Source organism: Aulonocara stuartgranti (assembly GCF_965226115.1).
Source record: "Aulonocara stuartgranti genome assembly, chromosome: 2".
Lineage (NCBI taxonomy): Eukaryota > Metazoa > Chordata > Actinopteri > Cichliformes > Cichlidae > Aulonocara > Aulonocara stuartgranti.
Window position 1 is genome coordinate 24,639,744 of NC_138940.1, and position 13,737 is coordinate 24,653,480.

At 38.2% G+C, this 13,737-nt stretch overlaps 1 pseudogene across 1 annotated transcript; it reads left to right on the forward strand.

Moving 5' to 3' along the window:
- Positions 1–432: 432 nt before the first annotated feature.
- Positions 433–4,816, forward strand: LOC309691454 (sterile alpha motif domain-containing protein 3-like; annotated as a pseudogene). Its single transcript has 9 exons — positions 433–588; positions 1,525–1,720; positions 1,890–2,048; positions 2,183–2,270; positions 2,466–2,621; positions 3,089–3,295; positions 3,561–3,732; positions 3,864–3,943; positions 4,048–4,816. The product of its transcript is annotated as a sterile alpha motif domain-containing protein 3-like (transcript).
- The last annotated feature ends 8,921 nt before the right edge of the window (positions 4,817–13,737 follow it).

Consider the following 13,737-nt stretch of genomic DNA (forward strand, 5'->3'; position numbering starts at 1 on the left):
GGGTAACTATCTGTACCTTTTTTGGCGTCTGAAAGGTACATACATGTTCCTTAATTGTGAAAAGTACTTATTTGTACCCATTCTTTCAAAAGATAAAGTACAGGTTGATTAAGCTCTTTTTGATTAGAGGTTTTTTTAAATTCTTTTTGACAGTAATTTATTTGCAACTGTATTGATTTAAGCATATATTTTAGTGTTTTTATTTTATTTTTTATTATTCATTGCTGTTGTTGTTTTTGTATTCCCTGAACCCCCCTTATTTTTAAGCTGCTTTAAGAACAATGAATTTATTTGAAAGAAAAAAAGTAAAAATGCATTTAAACATTTTTTTTAAGAGAATGTTTATTTTAAAGTATAACTATTTGGATCATCAAACAAAAAGTAGAAGAAGAAACTCAACGAATAGCTGGTGGATTCTAGAACTTTCTGTAAATGCAGCAGGTGCCATTTTGTTTTATCAACGGACGGAGATGGATTACGAACTTGCAAGTCCTGGTGTGCTCTGTTCACTTTCAACCGAGGAACTCTTAACAAAAATACAAGAGTGGGGCTTAGATGTCACCGAAGCTGAAGCTCAGCGTTTCAGAGGTAAGTTTTATTTAAAGAAAAATGTAGTGTAATTACTAATTATTGGTTTAGCCTAGCTTAACGTATATTAGCAATTTAGCTAGTTTCGGCACTCTCTTAGCTCAAATTATGTCTTTTTACAAACGTTTTTACAAACGTTTCATGTGTAAAGTTGAGGTCACAGTTCTGAAAAATGTGTACACATAGTATTTGTATAAATTTGAACTTATATATGTGGTTCGGCCACAGTCTATGGGTTCGGTAACCCCTGCGCAGCAGAACGGCGCGAAATTTGATTCCCTGGTAGCTGAATGCAGTTTACCGTTAGTGTATTAATGGTTTAATAAAATCACGTTTTTACATCCATTCCAAGGCCATCAACACACATGGGCGGCTGAATATAACGTTTAAAGGAAATATCTTAACACCGCACTTGTTTAAAATATAACAAGGGTGTCGCAGCTGGGGTTTGATAGTCGTGTTTTAAGCAATGTGGGAACTTTTTCAGCATGTAATCTGAGCTTGTAATACGGTCCTGCGGGTGTTATCGCTTTAAGTAATCGGTCTGAAAGAACAGACGGCAGAAACTGTCGGAAATCTGGAGAAAGGAGTCACCTTAGTAGTGAATATTAACAAATTACAGCATTCTAGTCTTTTTTTTTCTTCCAAACTTGAAAGGGCACAAAAGCATGCTCAGACTCTGCTCTCCTGTGTCCAGTAGTCCCAAACAAACATCTAAATTTAAAAATGAAAACTTTGCATATCGAGAGGATTCACTCTAAAAATTTGGTTTATTTTATTTAATTTACTGATTTTTTTAATGAATATTTCTTTGAACTGAAAGAAGTTGTACAAAAGGTTTTAATGTGTGTGATATACGGTTTTTACCCATGTAAAAATGTGGTGATAAATATCCTTACATGGAATTTAGAGTTTGTACTACCATTTATCTTGCAGACAATGAGGTTGATGGAGACACAGTTGACTGCGGTCTTACCGAGACTATGGTTGCATACCTTTTCCAAGGATCCTTCAAAAAGCAGGTTAAATTCAACCAATTTGTGTCAAGGATGAAGGAATCTTCAGTTACACTGACTCTACAGACTGTCTCTCCAGAAGACTGGCAACCATCTACTTCGTCAACTTCAATAAGGTATTTTCTTATTTATAATGAAGTTAGTATGTCTGAAGCATACATGTTGGCCGTTATGCACTTTTAGGATTTAGTTAATATGATCATTGTTTCTACCATATGTATTGTTACTGTAGTGTTTTATACTTGAATTCATGCAATAAAAACAAACACTTGACTGTTTTCACAGCAATGAAAATACTTTGAGACTGCCAGCCTCTTTTGAAATTCCAAGATTTCCCAAAAATCTGCAACTAAAACTGGACAACAAAGAACCGTGCCATAAAAATCCAAGGGACAGACACACAATAATCAGAGTTCTATATGAAGCTGTGGCACAGTATACTATGTAAGTTAATCAGGGTAATGTTAGCTTGTTGCTTTAGAAAAAGCTGAATCTGTCATATTGAAAATAAACTGACACTTGATAAAGTTTGTTTGTCAGCAGTTGCTCTAACACTTATGTTTCTTCTGATATTACAGGTATCCCACAAATTCTGAATATGTGCAAGCTGTGAAGACGCTGGTAATGAAGTATCCTTTCCTCAAGGATCGTGAGGGAAATGGTTATGTAAGTTAAATTTAAAATTTGCATAAGGTTCCTTCAAGATTACAAAGTAAAAGTGAAGCTTTTTTCGATCTTGTTTTGTTAGTAAGACAATCTGTAGCCTCTCAGTAGGTTTGTATGAAGTATGTTTACTGATTCTTTGTTGGGTGTATTTTGTGTAGATTGTTTTTACAGTAACTTATGTTTCTGTTCAACAAGCACACATGGCATATGTCTTTGAGACGTAAATTCAAATCGGAGCGGGCACCACTAGTCGACAGTGAGGCAGTGAGGCGTTGTAAGGAGAAGTTTGGTTCTACGAGGAGAGGGCAGCCTAATAAATGTCAACGAACAAGTCAGAGAAATGTTTGTCAGGTTGGTGTGAGGGACATCTTGAGCTATAAAATGTTCTTGCCTCTGTTATTACATCTAAAACTAAGGATTAGGGATGCAACTGTACCCCTTTTTTCAAACCGGAACAATAACAATACTTGGATTAGAGCACTTGCTAATACAAAGTACCAGTGCTAATATTTCTACCTCACAAAAAATTATTAATTGGAAGGCGCTAAAAGAGGGTGAACTAGATTTTTTTTTTAAAAAAAAAAACAACGTTTTAAATATGTCTCCAAAACTAAAATTTCAAGTTAACAATTAAGATTTTATGTGAAATTATTTCAGAGTTTCCATATTTTAAATATTGGTTCATGGTATCAGTTAACTTTAACTGATACGAGTTCTTTGTGATGCACAGATCGTGTCAGCTCTAATTGTATATTTAGTCTTACATTGGGTTTCTAATCTGTTTTGACTTTCTCTTCTCACTCTTGCTTTCTTTCAAGGGACCATGCGTCCAAGGAGAGGATTTATTATCCATAGACGCCCACTTAAAGGTCTTACAGTGCCAATATCAGAAGATGCAACCAGATACCATGGTGGTTCATAACCGTATGCAGCAAACGTTTGCTTGGCGGCAAAAAGAAATTGCAGATGGTATGCCTGTGGAGGATGTGTTGAAGAAGTACCCCTTCTTAGGGATGCCTACTGGTGTAAGTCAGAAAGCTGAATTGAACTTGGAAATAGCTGTCACATTTAACATGTTTATAGTAGTAAATTTTATTTGCCCTTGACCTTGCTTTCTTCATCTGTCCCTCTTTCCTTTTTTTTGTATGTTCATGTAACTTCTTACAGTATTGTTGTTAAATTCTATAAAAAAAATAATTATGCAGCACCATACATAATTAATATCAACTTTAGATTATTTCATTTTCATACACTGTTATTTTTTACTGAAAATGAATTTTTTACCTGTAGCTGTGCAACGAACTCGGATGGATCCAACCAACAACAGGTAATGTAAGCCAGCGATTTCGTGAAGGGCTCTCATGTGTTGCAGCAAAGGTGATTGACCTTACACAAGGGAAAACCCCACTCTACCAGCTCTACCTTGATGCAAGAGAGGAGGCTCTCACTGATGACCTACCAGGTATTTGCTTTTTTTTTTTTTTTTTTTTTTTTACTTCAAGGCTTCCATTTTATATAATTTTTATAGGTAACTGGAAATGCCAGATAAAATGCATAGGTGATCTTGTGTTTTGTTTTTTGTTTTTTTGGCAGATCTTGATACAAGGGCTGCACTTTTATTCCTGCCATACGTCTTCAAGGAGAAACTGGATCTCTTTGTCATACTTGGAGAGGTGTGTGTATTAAAATATTTAGTCTATATAAAAGGAAAACAAATGTATCTTTTGTTAAGAGACTAAGATATTGCTTTCCTCTACCTTCTCTTTTGACTTCAAAGGTTCATCCTAAAACCCCCTATCCAACTGTTCAGCTACTTCATGAAGACTGGAAACCAGTGTTCTCCAGAAGCGCTCCAAACATTGTGAAGTTGGATGGCAGTGAAGTGTGCAGAAGCTCATGTATTTTTGAAGGAATCATCTCTTCTTTCTGCTCGTATTTTGTCTTCAACCTTGCTTATCCAAAACATCTGAAGAACACCCTGATTTTTCTCCAAAAGTACATTGTGAAAATAGATGAGTGTGAGGACCGGCCTCTGCCAATCACAGTCACCAGACAAATAAATCTTCTGTATTGACCACCATGCCTCAGCCATATCAGTGCTCCAAATGTGGCAGAAGAACCTTTAGTTTGACAAAGCTTATTCAGCACATAGGACTTATTCATTCCCATGATGCCAATTTTGATATAACCTGTGGACTCAGTGACTGCTGTTCTTCCTTCAAAAAATATGAATCTTTCAGTGCTGGGAGTTTTCTAACAAAAGTTTACTTGGTGAATTTGAAAATGTTTTTGGAAAAAGTGTGACTACACCATTTTTGTCATTACCACTGGAACTGCAACAAGCACTGATAGTCTATTGTGGCTTTTCTGAAGTTGATAGTGCTAAGAAAGCTTTCCAGTGTGTGTCAGAAGTAATTGTGAACAGTGTCAAATACTGTGTAAGAGATGTGTTTGTCATTGATGTACTGCATTCAGAGAAGATTCCTCTGTTCTGGCAAATTAAGTACATATTTAATATTGACACAATGTGGGTCTTTTGTGGAAAAATTCTCATTCCTCTGTTATGTGACAACCATTTTCATTCATACAGTGTTAGAATTGATAGTGAATGGACGTTGCTAAAACCTGGACAGGAAATTGATGTTGCAGCTTATGACACATAATCTGTTGATAACAGTTTGTATGTAACAGTTAAGCAATGTATTTAAGAAGGTAATAAATGTGACAAGTATTTTTGAGTTTGTATCTTCAATTTTTCAAATCTTGAGAGGAAAAATATAGGAAATCTGTGTGTAGCTACTGAACCTTTAGAAAGACATTTTTGTACACCTTTTAAGGGTTCTTTTTTGTACTTTATACTAAGGGTACAACTTTGCCCTTTAAAGTACAGGTTTGACGTGTAAAAGGTACAAATTACAAGGGTACAAATCAGTACCCACAGTTTAGGGTACAGAACGGTACCTTAGAGGGTACCACCCCAGTGACAAGCCATTGTACCCCTATAGGTACATTTCTGTACTTTAATTTCTGAGTGTGTAGTTAAACTAGAATACTCTGTGAGAGTTAGTATATATATATAGTATAACTCTTAACACCTAGTTAGCATTAGTAAGTGTTAAATTATCAACTCCAGACAGATTTGGTACTTAACACTAAATCAGAGTTAACGTACCAACTCTCCAATAAGAGTTAAATTAACTCTCTCTGGTGTGGACCCATATAGACACTTTAAAAGAGTTGAACTCAAATCTGACAGTGTTAATTTGGACATGCTGGATTTGCTGTGCACGTAAACCTGTTCCATACTCAATTTCAATAACTCAATAACTAAAAATAGAGCGTTTTTTTTAGTTTCCTTGTTTTTCTGTGCTCATGTTCTGCCTACCTGTTTCAAGCTAAATGTTTTTGATATAAATAAAGTTTAAAGTATTCCTACATTATTACATTATTGTAGCACAAGTTTCAGTTAACTTTGCATAGAAATAAGTGATAAAATCTTTCGTCAAGGAGCTACTTTTACTTTCTTACCTACTTACTAGGAATCAGTAAGGCAAGGCAAGGCAAGGCAAGTTTATTTGTATAGCACAATTCAACAACAAGGTGATTCAAAGTGCTTTACAGAGACATTAGAAACAAGAACAAATAAAAAGCATGATTTAAAATTGAATAAAACAAGCAAATAAACTAACTAACTAATTAACAAACAAACAAACAACAGTATATAAAATCAAAACAGATAAAATCAGAACAGTAGATAAAATCAGTAGTTAAATGTAAGTTTTGAAATTTAAGCTTAAAGTGTGGATTTGGTGCTTTATTCAAATGCAGCTGAGAACAGGTGAGTCTTCAACCTGGATTTAAATAAACTGAGTGTTTCAGCTGATCTGAGGCTTTCTGGGAGTTTGTTCCAGATATAAGGAGCATAAAAGCTGAATGCAGCTTCTCCGTGTCTGGTTCTGACTCTGGGAACTGATAAAAGACCGGATCCAGATGACCTGAGGGATCTGGATGGTTCATACTGGGTCAGGAGGTCACTGATGTATTTTGGTCCTAAACCATTCAGAGCTTTATAGACCAGCATCAGAACTTTAAAGTCTATCCTCTGACGGACAGGCAGCCAGTGTAAGGACCTCAGAGCTGGACTGATGTGGTCCACTTTTTTGGTCTTAGTGAGGACTCGAGCAGCAGAGTTCTGAATGAGCTGTAGTTGTCTGACTGATTTTTTAGGTAGACCTGTAAAGATGCTGTTACAGTAATCAAGCCTACTAAAGATGAATGCATGGACTAGTTTTTCCAGGTCCTGTTGAGACATCAGATCTTTTATCCTTGATATATTCTTGAGGTGATAGTAAGCTGACTTTGTTATTGTCTTAATGTGTTTTTCTAAGTTTAGGTCTGCATCCATCACTACACCCAAATTTCTCGCCTGGTTTGTGGTTTTTAGATGTATAGATTGAAGTTCTCTGGTGACCTGTAATCGTTTTTCTTTGGCGCCAAAGACTATTACCTCAGTTTTGTTTTTGTTTAGCTGGAGAAAATTGTGGCACAACCAGTCATTGATTTCCTCAATGCATTTACCAAGAGCCTGTACAGGGCCTCGGTCTCCTGGTGACATTGTGATATATATTTGTGTGTCATCTGCATAGCTGTGATAGTTTATTTTGTTGTTGTTTATAATCTGTGCCAGTGGGAGCATGTAGATGTTAAACAGAAGGGGTCCCAAGATGGAACCTTGGGGAACTCCACATGTGATACTTGTCTGCTCAGATGTGAAGTTACCTATTGATACAAAGTATTTCCTGTTTTCTACGTATGTTTTGAACCAGTTTAGTACAGTTCCTGAAAGACCTGTCCAGTTCTCCAGTCGTTTGAGTAATATGTTGTGGTCAACTGTATCAAATGCTGCACTGAGATCCAGTAAAACTAGGACTGACATTTTTCCACTGTCTGTATTCAGACATATGTCATTAAACACTTTGGTCAGAGCGGTTTCAGTGCTGTGGTTCTGTCTAAAACCTGACTGGAAGGCATCGTAGCAATTATTCTGTTTTAAGAAGTAACTGAGCTGTTGGGAAACTGCTTTTTCAATGATCTTACTTAAAAACGGGAGATTTGAGATCGGCCTGTAGTTGTTCATTTGTGTCTTGTCAAGATTGTCCTTTTTCAGTATAGGTTTGATTACAGCAGTTTTTAGTGATTCTGGAAACACACCTGATAATAAAGAAAAGTTGACGATCTGTAACAGGTCTGACTCTAAAGTCTTTGAGACCTTTTTGAAAAAACTTGTTGGCAGGACATCTAAACAGCAGGAGGAGGAGTTCAGTTGACCTAAGATGTCCTCCAGGTCTTTGCTGTTAATAGGTTGAAACTGTTTCATGGTGTTTAAACAGTTTTTTGGTGGACACAGTACATATCCTGGATCTGCTGTTGATGTACCAATTGCTTGTCTAATTTTTTGGATTTTTTCAGTGAAGAATTTGGCAAAGTCATTGCAGGCCATGGTCGAATGAAGTTCAGCTGCCACTGACACAGGAGGGTTTGTTAGCCTGTCAACTGTAGAAAATAAGACCCGAGCATTATGACTGTTTTTAGTGATGATGTCAGAGAAGTAGGACCTCCTTGCATTCCTCAGTTGTAAATTATAATTGTGAAGTTTCTCTTTATAGATGTCATAATGAACCTGGAGGTTTGTTTTTCTCCATCTGCGCTCAGCTTTCCTACACTCTCTTTTTTCATTTTTCACCAGTGTGGAGTTTCTCCATGGAGACTTTTTCCTTCCAGAGATAACCTTCACCTTAATGGGAGCAATAGTGTCCATTACATTTAACATGTTAGCATTGAAGCTATTGACGAGCTCATTGACTGACCCTCTGGGCAGGTCAGGTGTTAATGGGAAGACCTGGTTAAAAATTGCACTACTGTGTTCAGTTATACACCGTTTTGTGATCACTGTTGTTGATATATTTGTGTGGGCTGAGATTTTACTTTCAAAGAAAACACAGTAATGATCAGACAGGCCCACATCAGACACAGTAACCTTTGAAATGCTCAGGCCTTTGGAGATCAGTAGGTCAAGAGTGTGTCCTCTATTATGTGTGGCCTCTGTTACATGCTGAGTCAGCCCAAAGTTGCCCAGTACTTCAGCTTTTACTAAAGTATTTTTTAACACTAGTATCTGTACTTCTACTTAAGTACAGAATGTCTATACTTTGCCACCTCTGACTACAGAACTAAAAAGGGTTCTCCGAAAACTCACAAAGTCGCAATAACTCAGTCAATCAATCGGTTCTTTTGAAAATCACGAATATCCACAGAATCTTTAGCCCACAAAAGTAATGGAAACACCAACATGTTGCAAAATGATCAGAAGAATTATACAAGTTAAAACTTTGTAGCAGAAAAATAACACACATCATGGAAAAAGCTATTCCGAATGGAAAAACAAAGGTGATGTTTTTATGTCACGCAAGGGAACGTGATCAAAATCTGGGGCTTCAAGCACACGACTGCTGCAAAATGTATGAAGGGATCTAACTGGGATAAAAGAGGTCTTGAGTGCCTGTGTCTTTTTCTTCTGAAACGCTCCTGCTACATCTAAAATATGAAACCGAATGTCAGTTATTCATCGTTAGAGGGCAATGCTAATTATGCTAATTACACAGTGACATAAATTAGTGGATTGCAAACAAGGCATTTCAGGCTGCTCAACAACAGTACTTTCTGCAAGAGGAAAAATAATATTGGTCTCTAAGTTACAGTGTGATCACTATTTTTATTTTTTGTAAATTAGTCTCCTTTTGCAGTATTGTACCGTTGATTGAGATACACGGAGGAGTGTACTTGCAGCAAAGTTCTACTGTCATCTTCACCTCGCATACAAAAGTTTATTATACTTCAAAATCACATCTATCATTACTAGCATTTGGTGTTTGCAACTCGGAAGCCACAGAGTGCATTTTTGGATAACTGGGAACCATCAAAACTGCTATAGGTGAATCCTAAAATGAAAAATGTTTCCTGGAAGTGCAAGTATTATGTCCCTCTAAGGCTTTATCCCACTCATATACAACTGATATAAAGACAGAGTTCATACTTCATCTTTTCTGCTGCTGCAGGTGGTAGTGGTGATGGTGATGGGGGGACTTAAGAACCAGCAGTATTTCATATTTCTGATTCTGGTAATGCACTGCCTTGCTATTAACAAATTACCCCAACGCCACACAGGCAGTTAAGTGAGTGAATTAGCTGGTGTTTGAAAATGGTGGCATTAGCACTCCTTCTGCTCAGAAAGTGCATGCATGTGTAAATGTGTGTGTGCGCTAGGGCCTCTGTGCTTCTTTTTGCTAACTTTCCACCTTCTCTCATGTGCCACGAAGACACATTTCAGCTTACATTTGCAGAATTGAATCCATAATTGCTTGTTGGCCGTATAAAATTTCTGCATAATGAAATGCTTTCATAATAATCAATAAAGTAAATAGAGCGAGTCCATTTAAAATGTTGTAGCGTGAGGAAAAGGATCGAGCTGCTTTCGGTGCTTCAGTGTGTTACCTTATCGCTGCTTATAGCACGTAGAAGAGAAGCCGAGTGGATTCCAGTTTGGAAAGAAAATCCCCACTTGGATACTGCTATCTTTCTTTCCTGGGTGATGACATCCAGGAGGCGAGGAAGGATGGATGTCTGTCTGTGGTGTTGGAACCAGTCCTAGCACTTAGGTGCCCCCCCACCCCCAGTTGTCCATTCTTTATAGCCAGCTCATAGTGGATTGTGCTTACTCTCATTTAGTCAGGCCTATTTGTCTTTCCTCTAAAGCCCAACCTGCTCCAAAGATGTAATTCCATAAAAGCATTCAATCAATACACCAGAAACTGTACTCATCTATCATTTGTGGAGAAAAAAAACAAATAGGGAAAATTGTGTGTGTCAGTGTATTTGCAAGTGCATGTATGTTGATGTCTGTGTCCAACCCAAATATTTCAAATCAGCCAAAACAGGATTGGTCAAATGCGCTGGCTCAGTCGTGAGTGCTGTAACACACAGGTGCACAAGGGAAGTGTGTCCACTGGATGGCACTGTTATGAGTTTGGAGGGTTTTTTTTTTTTTTTGCTTTTTACAAAGCTGAGGCAACAATCAATTGATGTGTGGTATTCTGTGTCAAAAATGAGGAAATATTAATTTCTTTGCTCCTGGAAACCTTAACATTTCCAGGAAAGACATAAATACAATAGCCACACCAACACACACACACACAATCACCCACATGGGCTTCATTAATCTCCTCTGTAACAGGACTCTATCCTCTGGCTTCAATATTACAGTAAATGGTGATGCTTATCTGCAAGCAGTCCTGCCCTTGAAATAGGTGCTGTTCCATTCCCGGCTAATTCCACAGCCATTAAATGGCTGGCACATTTTTCACAGGTATATAAATTGCTTTAAGCTGCGGCTTACTCTCAGCACATTGAAATACAAACACGGATGTTCTCCCCTTTTTATCTCACTCTGCCCTCTGTCTCCTTAATACTTCCAAACCCCGCCGCCGCCACCACCTTCCCATCCTTCTTCTTCTTCTCACCCCTCCCATCTCCTTACAAGTGAAATGAGCATGGATTGACTTCTAGCTTGCAGCAAGGTTGAGGTAATAGCTTATTAGCAGCCAATAAACATCAGTCATTTCCATTTAAGCTAACACTCCAGTCTTGTTTATAATCACCAAGACATGAATTGGGCTGGAAATCAATACCACATTTTAGCAGGGTCTCCCCACATAGTGTTTAATCTTACCTGATCAAAGATGGGGTGGGTTTTTTCATCACGTGAGCGTATGCAGACGCATTAATAAAAATAACAACTAACCCTCGCAGGCAACATCTGTAAGGCATAAGGCAAATACACTGTACTTATTTGAATTTGTTGCGCCTCATTCATCTGCAGGTGCACTGTATTAAGCTACTGTAATTTTTGGACGCTATCGTGCTCCGCAGCCAATAAATATGAATCTACAAAACAAGCTGAAGGTGGCCTCTGTTTCAAAAGACGGGCTGTGGATCAGACATTCAAATCACTAGCCTGCCCATCCAGACCTGACAGCAGGACACCTGCAGCCTCACTGATGAGGGGATGAAACACTCCACCCCTTTGTACTCTCACATTCTCTCATCCATCCATCTTATAATTCTCTCTCCCCGTTGTGCCCACAGCAACCGAGCAGCTGGCGAGTCATTTGTGACCTGCCAGTCTGCGGGTGTAACAAGGTTTCGGCACAATTAAGAATACATTTCCAAGGTAGCAATGCAACAAATCACAGACTTGAGTCCCTCGATACACACACACACACATCCAAACTTTGCCTCAGTGGCCTCACAAATCAAACAGTATACAAATGGCAACATTAAATAACTAATCATTGTTGGAGAAGAAAAGGCAATTATTGGTAGATTCCATTTGTGTAGGACTGAAAGGGATGCAAACAGTCCCATTCTTTAGGGGAAATATTTGCAGTGGCAGCACAGCTTGGCTGGTGTAATCACCACCTATTATGTGTGCTGATTTGAAAGTAAGAAGCAAAGTGTTTGAATGCATCACAGCCAGTTATTACTGTGTCCATTCGCAGACAGTAAAACAATCCATTGTATGCAATAAATCAGAAACGTGCAGCGAGCAGGGCGAACATGTTGATTTTTACAGCCCCAGCAGAGGCAGGTGAGAAGAATGTGCTCCGGTTTAACAGGGAAATGGTACACTGTCATATCAGAATTACAGCCTGGTGTTTTCCTGTCCCGGCTGTTCTTAAAGCCCAGGTGCAGTAAAAGGCAAACAAGCCAAGGTGGAGGATAATTTACGATTATCAGGATGTCATTTCTTTTTTCTTTTTCAGGGAAGTTTGACCACCTTCCATTTTTTATTATCCCTGTTTATTTGAAATTGCGCTTGAATTCGGCCAGATTACTTGCAGCTTCGCAGCATTCATTTGAACTGGTCCATTTTTCATTTACCCAGCCCTGTCCGCTAAACTCGCTAAACTCTTGTCTTTTTCTCCCCTTGCACATCAAGACGAATAAACAGCAACCTTCACGGATCCGGCTTTAAAGAGCCAAGCAGTTAAAATAATGATAAACGATTATATTATTTTTAATTTTAAAAAAGGGCCCATCCCTTATTATCACATTTACCATGCTATTTTTTTTATTTATTTTAAATGTAATGCTTCCAGATGAGTTATTCAGGCTAAATAGTGTCACAGTGTCTGCTGTGATCTGAAGTATGACTTCATTAATTAGTGGTCAACGTCAGACACAAGTTGTAAACTTAAGAGTCAGTCATGTGTCATATATCTTATGTCACTGGCATACTTATTATTAATGTGTCTGTCTGGAGCTAATCACTTAGCATAGAAGTGTATAGGCATCTGAATATCAAATTCAGCCGCTGTCAGCACAGAGGAGTGATCAATACAAGCACTAATGATGACGCACAGAAAAGCTTGTCAGATTACTAAAAAAAATCCATAAAAATCCATACGCATTCCATCATATGCGTAGTCCAAATAGCAGATGTGCTACGACGTGTTTTAACTGAGGCTCGTGTGCTGTCACGTTGTAATTAGCTGAGGAAACTCTGATGGATTGGATATATATCTTTCTTTTTTTTAGCTAACGGTTGCCCGTCCTGCAATTTTTTTATTTATTTAGTTGGGGGGGTTTTTTTGTTGGTTTTTTTTAGGGGGTGGGGATGAAACACGTTCCTGATAAGAAAACGCACGCTAAACTTTGAAGATTTCACAGCTTGAAGTGAAAGATCCCTCTGATTACTGATTACACATTGTGCATCATGCAATTTACAACTTTAAGTTTCCCCTGGTTCTGTTTATTTATTTATCTTTTAATATGTACTGCTGCAGGGCAGGGATGTAAATTTTGAGAATACACATTCCCACCAGCTACAGCATAAAAATTCACCTCCCTGATACAGTGTAGGTCCCCAACTTCATTCACCCATTGTGACATAGACACAGGACCTTTGAGATTACCCTGTGGTGTCTAGATGCTGACACTAGCAGTGGATTCCTTGATTTCTGTGGATTGTGGGATGGGGCCTCTATGATTCAGACTTGTTTAGGTGCATCCCTGACATGCTTGACTGGATCTGGAACTGTAGAGTTTGGACGATGGGTCAGTTTCTTGTGTTCTTTATTGTGTTCTTGAAGCAGTTTTTGTTAATGTCCTGTTCAGGGAGGCTCGAGGAGAGCTTAGCTTAGTTTAGCTAGGTAACAGTAACATCCCTGTGAATGCCAGGGCCCGAGGTTATCATGCAGAATCACTTGTGAGCAGTTTTAATGTTGTGGCTTAAAGCTCAGAAAGACTGATGGGGCGAAGGCGTTGGAGTGCATCTCCCCTGCTCTTCAATCCCTTCTTTTCCAGACTATTCTAAGCAACACAGTTATCTCTGCCTGATGTGGTTCTCACT